The sequence below is a fragment of the Typopeltis vanoorti genome, chromosome 6, assembly GCF_054136105.1.
Source record: "Typopeltis vanoorti isolate ZY-2024b chromosome 6, IOZ_Tvanoo_1.0, whole genome shotgun sequence".
In the NCBI taxonomy this organism is placed as follows: Eukaryota; Metazoa; Arthropoda; class Arachnida; order Uropygi; family Thelyphonidae; genus Typopeltis; species Typopeltis vanoorti.
The window spans coordinates 137,100,495-137,112,974 of NC_143554.1; positions in this window are offsets into that span (position 1 = coordinate 137,100,495).

Here is a 12,480-nt window from a genome sequence, read left to right on the forward strand (position 1 = left end):
AAGCAACTTGCTTCTGATTAAAGTCACCTGAGATCAATTTCTTCTCTGTCGTCATAGATGCCTTGTTGCTGCTGTGAATTGATTATTTGTCATAAAGTCGTCTATGTTAAAGTAAAAGTCCTTCATAATCACCACTTATTTGTTCTAACAGTATATATTATTCGGAACTAATTTACAGACACTTTTTGTCTGATATTATAATGCTTATACGTGCAGTTTATGTTGAGAAAAAATATTTTTATAGTTCTGATATTCTAATAACGATGAACTAGAATCCTCAGATTAGATATTCGTATTTCGATTATTTTCGTTTAGATCCACGAATACGTATGTGGGAGCCAGCCAATTATATGCATGGGCTGTCTATGTGAATTACCTCGCATGTATTACGAGAGTCATATTGATGAGCAATGTCCGGAGATCCTATCGGAGTGCAGGTTTTGTCATGCAGAATATAAAAGGTTCAATCTTCGTGTAAGTAAAGCTGTCCTCTCAGTAAATACGTAAATTCATATACCTTAATTAACTATTTGTTTTCAGTATATATATATATATATATATATATATTTGCCTGGTTGTGGATAGCGTGTCAATTGTTGTTTGTAATTACGGCCGAAACAGCTAAAATACAGTAAAACCGAGTGAAAATTCCGAATTTCAGAGAGAAAAAACCCTGCCAACGCCTTATAAGACTGCCTAACTCAGCATCAGTTAAAGAAGAATGGGGAGGGGGGGGGGGAGTTCTTGTCATCTACTAAAATAAAGAGCCAAAAGGCTTCATTTCGGCGATGCACAATTATATAAATCAAGTGGATATTAAATCCAGCATTCTTTCAGAGCCTAATGTAGAAACTATGAAAGTTTCGTAAAGAAGTTGACCAGAGAGCTTACAGGAATACACTCGCCGCATTTACGAGTTGTCCTAATGCTGACCTTATAGAAAACATGATCACTTGCCCAAGCATCCATATATTCGCCTTCTATTGGTCCATTTTGATAAGGTTTCACTGGCCTGACAGCTGTTTCGAACTGGTTGGTTCTCCTCAGACGCCAAGCAGAAACCTTAAGTGAGCAAAATCTCTCGTTCAGTACTAAGGAACTCGAAGTGTCGGAGAGGTGTATTTTTCGTAAGCGAACTCTCGGTCGGTGCGTAAAGTAAACTGGATGGTTCTCCTCAGACACCAAGCAGAAACCTTAAGCTCTCTTAAGGTTTCTGCTTGGTGTCTGAGGAGAACCAACCAGTTCGAAACAGCTGTCAGGCCAATAAAACCTTATCAAAATGGACCGAGAGAAGGCGAATATATGGACGCTTGGGCAAACGATCATGTTTTTTATAAAGTCCGCTCTAGGGCAACTCGTAAATGCCGGCGAGTGTATTCCCGTAAGCTCTCTGGTCAAATTTCGTACGTAACTTTCATAGTTCTTGACATTTCTAACTTTTCAAGTTAGAAAGACTTTGTGTTATCTTTGGTATAAACGTATGGCATCTACGTATTCCTCTCCATTTGAATTTATTCACCTCGGGTGTATATTTTCTTTTATTTAAGGTGTTATTCTATCAAACGTATACTTTAAAAAATACCAGTTTACGGAACACTGCTTTCATAGCTAATGTCCAAACTCAGTGAAAATAAAAATGACAATTATCGAAAGAATTCTCTACCCTGTGAAATAAAACACTGATACTTGAATAAAGAGTTAAGATTCAAGAATTTTCTGCGAAGTTAATCATATTAATGAGGAAAGAATCTTATTAGCAGAATTATTGATGCGATTTGCAGTCGATGGTAAAAAGCATTGATATATTAAAACGAAGGCGAATAACTTTCATGTGGACAGATCTAGATTCGAATTTCACCTACCATCTGAGAAATCTTTGAAGTTCCTCGCGACCAAATGGCATCACCATTGCAAACTGAGCTTGAGGCTTTTTTGAAAGTCTGAATTCCGCATAGACTCATAAATTTCTTTCTTTATCAGTCCGTTGGAGAAAAAAAAAACTCATTTTATCAGTGATACCTTACTGTTTATAATTAGTTTTTTTTTTATATTAATGACTGATCATACTAGTTCTTATATTAAAAACAGCCTTCACTTTAAATAGGAAATTAAAGTTATATATATCTAATAACGAAATTATGGTTTCCCTTGATGAAGTTTCCCTATTCACCAACATCCCTCTACCAGCGACTCTTCAACTTTTTACAGTCCCATTTTCCGGAAGACACTGGAGTGCCTTATAGTGTAAGGCTTTATACGCTCGAGAAAGAAAAATACTGAATACGACATAAGACATAACACAGAATCGGCATATTGGTTTCACGTAAATAATCCTAATATTAAAACCTGAAATTCCTGTTCTGATTTTTTTTCTCTCGTAAACTAAATATTCTCACTCTTTGTTCTATTTTCTTCTATTCTCTCAGCCATATAGCTGGTGGGAATAGCTGTATGCTACCATACTAGGGAGATGATTATGAGCAAGGCGGTTTGCCGTTGCCTTCCTTGCCTTATTATATTTATGACTGTAGCCGTGTGTTCACAGGACCGGTTTGCCTGTTTTTGAGGGATGAAAAACCAGAGTTACCGGTAGAAAAAACCCTCCACTTCTATATGAGATCGGTTAACTCAGCTTTAGTCGAAAAAGACCAGATAAAGAATCCTTACGTCATATACGGGAATCGAACCCAGGTCTTTCCGACTAAACGGCTTCTAAAAGCAAATTTTAAAAAAATAAAAACTATAAAAACACTGTGCTATTATAATAACAGACTTGTGAACTGAAGTTAAGTTTGAATTGTCGTTATGGTCCGTTCTGTAGTTCTATTGTTGGGCAAATGCGAGCATAAAAAATGTTTTTTTGTGTTTTTTAATTTGCTTTAAGTGTTACCACACCTGAAGAAGTCATTTTTAACGAAACATGTTGTGTGCTCCATTAAATTGACTTGTTATCTATTTTCTCGGTTTCAGTCAGTCAAAAAAAGATGAATATATATATTTATATGTATATATATATATATATGTGTGTGTGTGTGTGTGTGTGTGTGTGTGTGTGTGTGTGTGTGTGTGTGTGTGTGTGTGTGTGTGTGTGTGTGTGTGTGTGTGTGTGTGTGTGTGTGTGTGTGTGTGTGTGTGTGTGTGTGTTAAACAAAATTGTGTATGTGCGTGTGTTAATTTAACTTTCGTGATATTGATGCATTTGGTGCAGGATCATGAAGCATACTGTGGAAGCGAATCCATCTGCTGTTCCAAGTGTGAAATCATCGTAAACCGTAGTAATCTTGAGCGACATATGAATTCAGAATGTTCTGGAATCAGAATTAGATGTCTTCACTGTAATGAAACGTTCTCCAAGTTGGAAATTGAGGTAAGTCAGACAACTTTCATCTGCATTAAAATGTATTTCACCTACCAAATAAGAGTCGTAAAATTATTCGTTCTCTGTGGGCTTCGATTGCACCAAATTATCCAACTAATAGTAATAGCCATATACCTTCTAAAAATAATTTTATAGATATATTAATTTTAAAAGGTGTGTACTATATAAAGTATCTTTACAAATAATAACCATTCCATTTATGTACGATATTTTTTTTATTTTCTTTCTTGTTTGTGATTCCTTTTCTCAGTGATAACTGCCGAGATAATTTTGACTTTTTTCAGGAGCATTTAGTTTCCCATGAACAAGAGGATTCAAGGTGTTCAAGTTCCCATGTGGAATATATCCCTTATGTTAATCCAGAAGTAGAGGTAAGTCTGCTGTATGTATTACTGTTTCGTTTTTGTTGACAGACTGACTATGAGAGTGTTTGTTTTATAGACTTCTGGACTGCGATTTCCAACCTTCGTTACATGCATAGTTGGTTCTTTTCAAAAATAGTTCGCTAAATGTTTTTGGGATTGTTCAACTGAATGTCCAGGGCGAATTCTGAGACATTTACTTTTGTTAGAAGTATTTTGTTTCCAACTGCAATATTCACATTTGGTAGTTTACCATTCGTGGAATTTGTTTTATAACGAATGCACTATAATAACAGCTATCAGCGGCACAAGTGTTATAATTCTATTTTGGACGTGATATTGAATAAAGAAAATGCAATGATTTCGATGTTTTCTTTATTCCGGAGTGTTGGCGTCAGTAATTTCATAACTACTTGAGCACTTATGAAATGACTTTGATTATTGAGTAAGACTTTTTCATTCGAATTCGAAAACACGCAATAACACATATAAGATGCTCCCCTCATCGCCTTAGTTACGTCTGTGATTTGAAATAAGAGCAATTTTCAGCTAATAGAATTATCTTCAAGGAGTTTGTGAAATTTCAGGACCGAGAAAGAGTAAAAGTTGTAAGTTCCCGATGAAGGAATGTACGTTTTACTGGCTTAAAACAGTTCACGCTTTCGTGCCTGAATGCAAGTTATTTTGTCATTTCCTTGCTTGTCTAATATGTTTGAGTATGTGTGTGTGTGTGTGACATATAAAAATAAATGTTATATTTATTATAGTAAATAATAGAATAATAAATGTATTTTATTATTTCGTAAATTTTTAGTATTATTTGGTACATTATTTATAATAAATATAATTTATTATATCTGATAAATTATTAATAAGTGTCTTAATAATTTTCCAAAATATTACTCCTAAATATTAAGAATTACTGCGAATTGTAAATAAATTAATGTATTTCATGTAATTCATTTTTCTTTATGTGTATTACGAGGGAGCAGTAAAAGTAATGCCTCCTTTCGCTAGCACTCTGGTCATTTTTTACAACAAAGTCGCCATCATTCTCCATACACGTGTGTCATCGCTGAGTGCGACGCTCTATGCCAACCCGTAAGATTCTGCTCCGATTTTGGAGCTCCTCATCAAGCATCTAGCATCCTGTTTCGTCCTCTGACGAAACAGGATGCTTGATGCAGGCTGTGAGAGGAATGGGTTAGATCGGTCCAGACAAATGTTGCGTTTGTATCACTTGTGTACACAAATGGTTGTGAGGTCTGGCATGGTGAAGGAGGAGGACGTCATTTATATATCCAATGTTTTGAAATCTATGGATGCTGTTTTGTTTTTTTTTAATTTCTGAAACTTCTTTACATACCGATCAGAACTGATCGTGATTACTTTCAACAAAGAGTCCACCCTCATTCGTACGTCCTTGTGAACTGAGTGGCCACTTTATTTAGAAACAGCGATTAATAACGGGTGGGGAGGGGCTTCCTTTTGTTTTGAGAACGCACCACCATCCAATTCTCTGTGGAATTGGATGGTGGTGTGTTGCTGCCGCGAACTGTTTGCCACCTCATTCCATAGATGCTCTTTTGGGTGAGGTCTGGGGACTGAGTTAGCCACTGAAGTTAAGGAAACTCACTGTCATGTTCCACTACAACAGGCTACATGCTTTGTGGCGTGGCACATTGTCCTACTGGAAGTACCTGTTTAACAATGGCTAAACTGCAGCAACGAATGAGTGAACATGATCTGCAAACGATAGTTAAAATATGCTGTGCAATTCAGGCGTTATCCAACTAGTATCAGGGCATCTAACGTGTGCCAATAAAGCATTTCCCGCACTATTACACCACCACCAGCAGCAGCCTGAGTTGTTCCTACTTGTAGTTGCCACCATATATAGTTTCTGCATGATACAATATAAACTGAGTCTCATCAGACCAGACGACATTTTTGCAGTCGTCAGCTGTCCAGTATTGATGATCACGTGCCCACTGAAGTCGTATCTTCCTGTTCTTACTGACAGCATTGGAACCCGGGATGGTTGTCTACACTTGTACACTATCCGTAACAGCGTGCAACGAACTATTCACTCCGAAATGGTGATCTGACCGTTCTTCTATGATCTCGTTTGGTACACTCTAAACACTGTTATGAGTGAAAATCCCAGAACTGTAGACGCTTTTAAGCTGCTGGCACTAGCAAGTCTGGCATCAACAATCATACCACTCTCAAAGTCACTAAGTCACTCCTTTTACCCATCAAATACAAAAAAAAAAAAAAAAAACAGAGCCGTCGGATGCCTGTCGGCCTGATTTATATAGGAAGTCTATTTTCCTAAATCGGAAGGTGTTTCTCATAAAGTGGCCACTCAGTGTATTAAGCGACTACTGTGATTTACTTGGGTGCTGCACCAAGGTGACCGATTTGCAGAAGCTCACCGTGATAGAAATAGAGATTAATGATCCAAAGAAATAACAAAAACAGGACGCATTACTGTCATACCACTCGTATTTCTTTTCGAAAATTTGTCTTTTATAAAATGTCCTGCTTCATAAGATATATATATATATGAAGATCGATTTTTGTAAATCTCTCTTCTCCATGCTTTTAGATTTTAATGAAAGAAAATGAAGGTATGAAGACATCAGCACAGACAATCGAGGTACAAATACTGAATTATTTATCAATATTAATACTAATTATTGTTTTTATTTCAAATAAAATTAAATCACTATTTAATTTGAATGTTAATTTAAATCATTAAAGATCCATCATTCTTTATAGCCAAATAAACGTTTAAAAAATGTTTCATACTGATTTGCGTATTCTATTCATATTTAGAAAGTTAGATTTTTTTTATTATTTGGATTTCATATGGATTACTATTAATAAGATTTTTTTCCCCTTCCTTTCTAGGAACTAAAAAAGGAAAACAAAAAACTGAAAAGTGAACTGAAGAGATCTAGAGGCCGTCTTCTTGGATTAATGCACGACGTGACATTATATCTTGGGGTAAGTTGAGCAAATAGTTAGATTGGATTTATATGTTACCCGTTTTCGGTATAATATGCGGTCTATTTGTACTACAAGCAGGTCCGAATATCTATCGTGATCAGAAAGCAGATTCATAATCAGTGGCGGCTCGTGGCTCGAAATCGTTGAATGCTGCAACTTTCGAAATATACATACACACTGTAAGTGCAGTGTATACGTGTTTGAATAAAATATCAAAATTATGGAAAAAATTTTTAAAAAAATTAAACATGAAAAAATATAGTTTAATATTGATAAAATTAAACAGTTTAGTATAATTCAAAATTACTTAAAAATTACTATAACAAATGTTATGTCTTTAAATTGTAATGTCCAAATATTTAAAGAGACGAAGTAAACACGATAAGCACTACGAACACTCTACTACTGGTGCAAACCTCATATAAACAACAGTGGAACTGCTCGACGGACAGTGCCGCATTATGCTAATAGCTCGCATCTCACTATGATGTGATATGCTTGCGCGCGTAGCAATATGACACTGTGGTAAACACAGTGCTGCTAGCGTCCTCCTAAATGCTACAAGATGGATTTTTATTTATTTTTTTTTTTTTACAAAATAAGAGAATTGTATAGGATTGTTGATGATAAAATTAAATATTACAAGCAAATATAAATAAATTAATAAATATATTTATATATCGAGAAAACTTGGGGACGCTGCAGTTCAGCAGTGCCTATGCACTAGTCGCCCCTGTTCATAATAAGTATATGTATCGTTGCTTACTTGATAATTTGCAAGATAGCTTTTGATTGATGCATCTGTTGCTGCCATTATTCTTTTATCTTGTCTTTTCAGAAGCCAAGGTTACAATCTTTGAACTCATTCAGCGTCCATTCATCCCCATTGACCGTATATCCAAGGAAGCAAAAATTGATCAGTTCTCAGCTACGGATTCTGTTGCACGCTCACCAGTGTCGACAATTAGAAAAGCCCAAGGACAGCAATAGAAACGAGCGTTCCTGTACCGTTCCTCTTTGTCGAAGGATGAAAAATGTGCTCAACCATATAAGTTCTTGTCAAGCTGGAAAGAACTGTCTGGTTCCACACTGCGTGTCCTCCTTCGAAATCATTCACCACTGGAACACTTGTACCACTAATGAATGTTCAGTTTGCAGCACAGCTTCTGATTTGACACAAGAAGAACTCAGGTAACTGAAAGTAAAGAAATACATCCTCTCTCCAAAAAAAGTTTGGAAAGTGAGATGCCGTTACTATTGCTTATTTACCTTCGTTCTCCATTATTAAATAATCTAAATTGTACTAATTGCTTAATATTTCTTCTGTTTGAATACGTTTGCGGTTCATAAGACCCCTCAGACGTATTCAGACCATATCGATTGTTCACTTAAACGATATGCCATAGCAGTAGCCATCCAACACATGCCAGTGGGGTCAAAGTATATCACAATTGGTCCAACCTGGAGCATCTGTATCATTTAAAGTTTGATTGAGAAATAATGTTGGCCTAATGCGTATGTGATATTTAAATCAAATAATTAAAGTCTGTTTGTCTTAGTTTTACAAATGAAACAGTTTTAGCTAATATCATTACTGTGGAAATTTGTACGATAATTTGGCTGTGTGTGTGTGTGTGTGTGTGTGTATTGCCAATATGCATGAGAAATAAGAAGTATTGATAATGATCTGATTTCGTAACATCTCGTAAGATGTAACGATTTTCATCTTATAATTGCAGGAAACAATCCAATATTTATATTAATATCACCTTATCAGTATTTATTAAGCTAGAAATAAAGCAAATGTATGCTTAGGGAAATAATCAAATCTCTCTCTCTCTCTCTCTCTCTCTCTCGTGTTTGACTTTAACGGAAAAAACTAAAACTATGAAGTCAGGATATTATGTCTGTTAATCACATGTTCTTTGGTCTGTTTGCCTACCCAATAGGATGAAAAACGCAAGTATTGAAAATCTCAATAAGATCGTTGACTAACCTTTACCACAATTAAAAATACTATTTCCTTGATTAAAGTTGTCTGACACAACATTAAACGATGTTTTGGCCAGCGGACGTCGGAGCGCATGAGATGTTTTAAAAAAATTCATATTTGGATTTTATTTAGAAATAACAGGTAAATTTCAAAATATGAATATTGCGAAAATAGTATTTAAATTTATTATATATTATTATTAAAATTTATTCATGCATTTTTTAAAGAATTTATAATTGGCAACGAAGGATACTAGCTGGCTTGGTTGCCTAACTGGTTAGTGTATCTATTCTCTCCAACCAACAGAACGTGGGTTTTAATTTCGCCAATATTTTTTTCCTCCTTAGAGGACGATTTAATAACATAATATATCTCATGTCCACGAGATGTTATTTTAATCATTCCCTTCACCTCTTTTGTACAGCGCCATATGGGGTGCTTCATATTGACGAGTTCAACTCAAAAGTGAAATGTTGTTTGTGCTTAGGCAACGACCTGATATATTACATTATGAAAAAAACTCAGAAATGTCTTTCTAGCCGAAGAACTATCGATAAAGAAATATATTGAATGACTGATATGGAAGTCATCAGCGAATGCTCGCTTGCCATATGAGTCTCATAGATCGAATCACTCGGAAGGAAATATCGGATTCGATACGTTTCATATCATCTTTAAAATCGTGTCTGTTGGTGATCAGAACCGAAACCGACGTATATTTAAAAAAGAAAATCTAAATAATCCTGATTTACTTTCTTTGGTCCTAGAAGAAGAAATGAACTATACAGATAATTGCACAAGGTACGGAAGTCTTTATAGCTCATCCCCACTGTATACACTGCATGAGACGGAACTAGTTCATGAAATATGTGAAAAGTTTTTTACCTTGGGTATAATATATGTTAAAGATACCAAGTAATTTTATAACCTTAGTTTTAATCCGTTTTCCCAAGTAAGCAAACAGACAAGTAAGTCAAGTTTGCTCCTGAACGTGGTTCAAGACTTATGGTGGTGGTGCAACACCAAGGCAACTCGTGGTACCAAGAGTTGCCTTGGTACCATATATATATATATATATATATATATATTTCCTATATCAACTAACCGTCGAGTTTCAGTTGTTTTAGAACCTAGTGGTATCCTGCTCCTGAAATCTTGTAACTTGTCTCAACACAATTGAGAACCTCTGAAATGTTTGATATGGTGGTTTTGTGAATTATGGCGTTATTGTAGCATTGCTGTTTACTGTATATATTCTTCTGGTCGGTATTTCAGTTTATGAACGATGAGAAACCGGACTGTCTCAAGTTAAAAAACTGCCGCCCTACCAAGTTGATATCCTCATTATATCTTGTATTAACCTGCACTATATAGTGATATTTGGCGTATATTTTTCCAACTCAGCACAGGTAGTGCTATGTTGCAGGGTAAGTCTTGAGATGTCATTGAGCCGCGGGATGGCTCATAAACCAATCAATCGATCAATATTTTTAAAGAGTTTGCATGGAATGCATGGTTTGAATGAAGGACTGAACTCATCGTGTGCCACTTAGCTCATTTTTAATGCCGGTTATAGTATAATTACTGTGTCGCATGATCGAGTATATATGGGTTTTTTTTTCAAAGTCTACATGAGTTTCAAAAAGTAGCAACTTAAAACTATCAACTTTGTCCAACTTTTTACCATTGCTTAATCTACCAATCTGGTAATAAAGTTCCATCTTTTCCAGGTGTCCATTAATTTTCCGCACTAGATCCTGCCAGGTGCTTAAAGGAGCCACTGCCTTGAACAGCCCATTTCCTTTGACAAGATCGCGAATGAAAATAGCTTTAGCATCGTCGGTGTTTATGATGAGTAATAAAGAAACAGTAAGGAATTCATCGGTTCGCTTGAAACACTAATACATAACTTCTTTATTAGATTGTATGCGGCTCAATAAATTGATATTTTTTTCTCCGCATGTGTGTTCATTTTCATTTCACTGTAAACCGAATGCATAACCATTGATACCGATGAATAGATTTGGTGCCTACGTTTTATTGTCTGTGAAAATACTGTGGTGGTCGTGGGCGGTAGATGGCGCTGGTGTAGTTGCGGTGAGTTGTAGTCGGTGGATTAAATGGTGGAGACAGAGAGTTATAGTGGGTGCTCTCCCACGATGAATCTTTGACTCCCTGGAAGTGTCACGTAATAATAATAATAATAATAATATCAGTCTGCTGTCCTTGTAATTACAAACCCAGTAGATAATACAGAATCTCTTTCAGACCACTGTGAAATCCTGGAATGTTATGCCATCTGGTTTTCCAGTATTGCACAGAACCAGTCAGTGTACACGCTAGCCTTTATACTTTACTACGCCATAGTTGATCTTCGGTTGAGAGCATTCCAGGAAAACGGACGTGTCTATATAATCTTTGCAACGAAGTGTGTTATCAGCCCGTTGATCGAGTAGATAGATCTCTAAAAGAGTGTATGTTCAAATGCCACTGTGGTGTGGAGTTTTGTGTGTCTGGTGTCACCACTACTATCTGTTTATTGGAGGCATCAGGTGGCAACAGGGTTACCAGGTGAGCTAACCCTTATCCCAACGAAGGTGAAAAATGAGAATTAAGTTTACAATGGCCTGTGCGTTGAATTTACGTAAAGTTTGCGCTAGTGACACTCGAAGATATTTATTTCCCGATGGAAAATAATCTCCAGCATAAGTAACATGCCAATACCTTATCCCTTTAGGGATAAGGTATTGGCATGTTACTTATGCTGAAGGCATTAGTAAGAGCCATTAGGGATAATATCTTATCCCTAATGGCTTGCCGACATAGCAGGCGCCTTGAAACCTCTTATATATGTAGGAATTTTTTAAAAAAAACTGACTCCTTCCTCATTTAAACTGTTCCCATAACGAGGAGTATAATCGGTGGCTGCAGTGTTGTTTTCAAACCTTCTTAGACATTAATCCACTAATCTAAATATCAGACACACTCCCGAAGCAATTATCTTTACTGTTGCGTATTCAGTGGGGGGGGGAGATCAGAACGGGGAAAAAATGTTGAGAAAAGACAGATATTATTATTACGTTACAAGAGTCCGAGGACTCATCGCTGGAGGAGATTCCGATCCATACTCTACACATACTGGCAACTGAATTATAAACCTGTATTTAATACTGTGTTGAACCTCCTTTAATGCCTATCCTCTTCAATTCCTTGTGCATAGTTCTGTGAGATATGGGTTGAGAACAACCTTCATTAAATACTTCGATCAATTGCTGCACACAAGAAATTCTCTTTGGCCTTCTCAGACGACAGCGACTTCGTTTCTGACAAACCACAGTTACGCCTCTTACACAAGCAATGTAGGTTGTTTTTCCACTGATTAAACACCCGGAATATCTTACCTCTTGAGAAAGCAGTCAGCTCTGCTGTTTTCTAACTCGTGGCTTCAATCAGACTGGCATCCACAATAAGCTCTTTATCGAACTCTGAAACATCTTTTGTTTTTTTCCCATTGTGATCAACACTATTGACGATTACTGACCAAAGCATTCTTAAAGAACACGTAGTGACGCAGGTGACCAAGTATTTTGCATTTGCGCTGCATAAGTGACGTTTACGCACATCTGCATAAAAGTTTCTAATTCAGTGTTGTATGTGCGCCGTTTTGTCCGTATTAGGGATGAAAAACTAATACGAAAAGAAAAAACCCTGCTACCTCAGTACGTGATCGG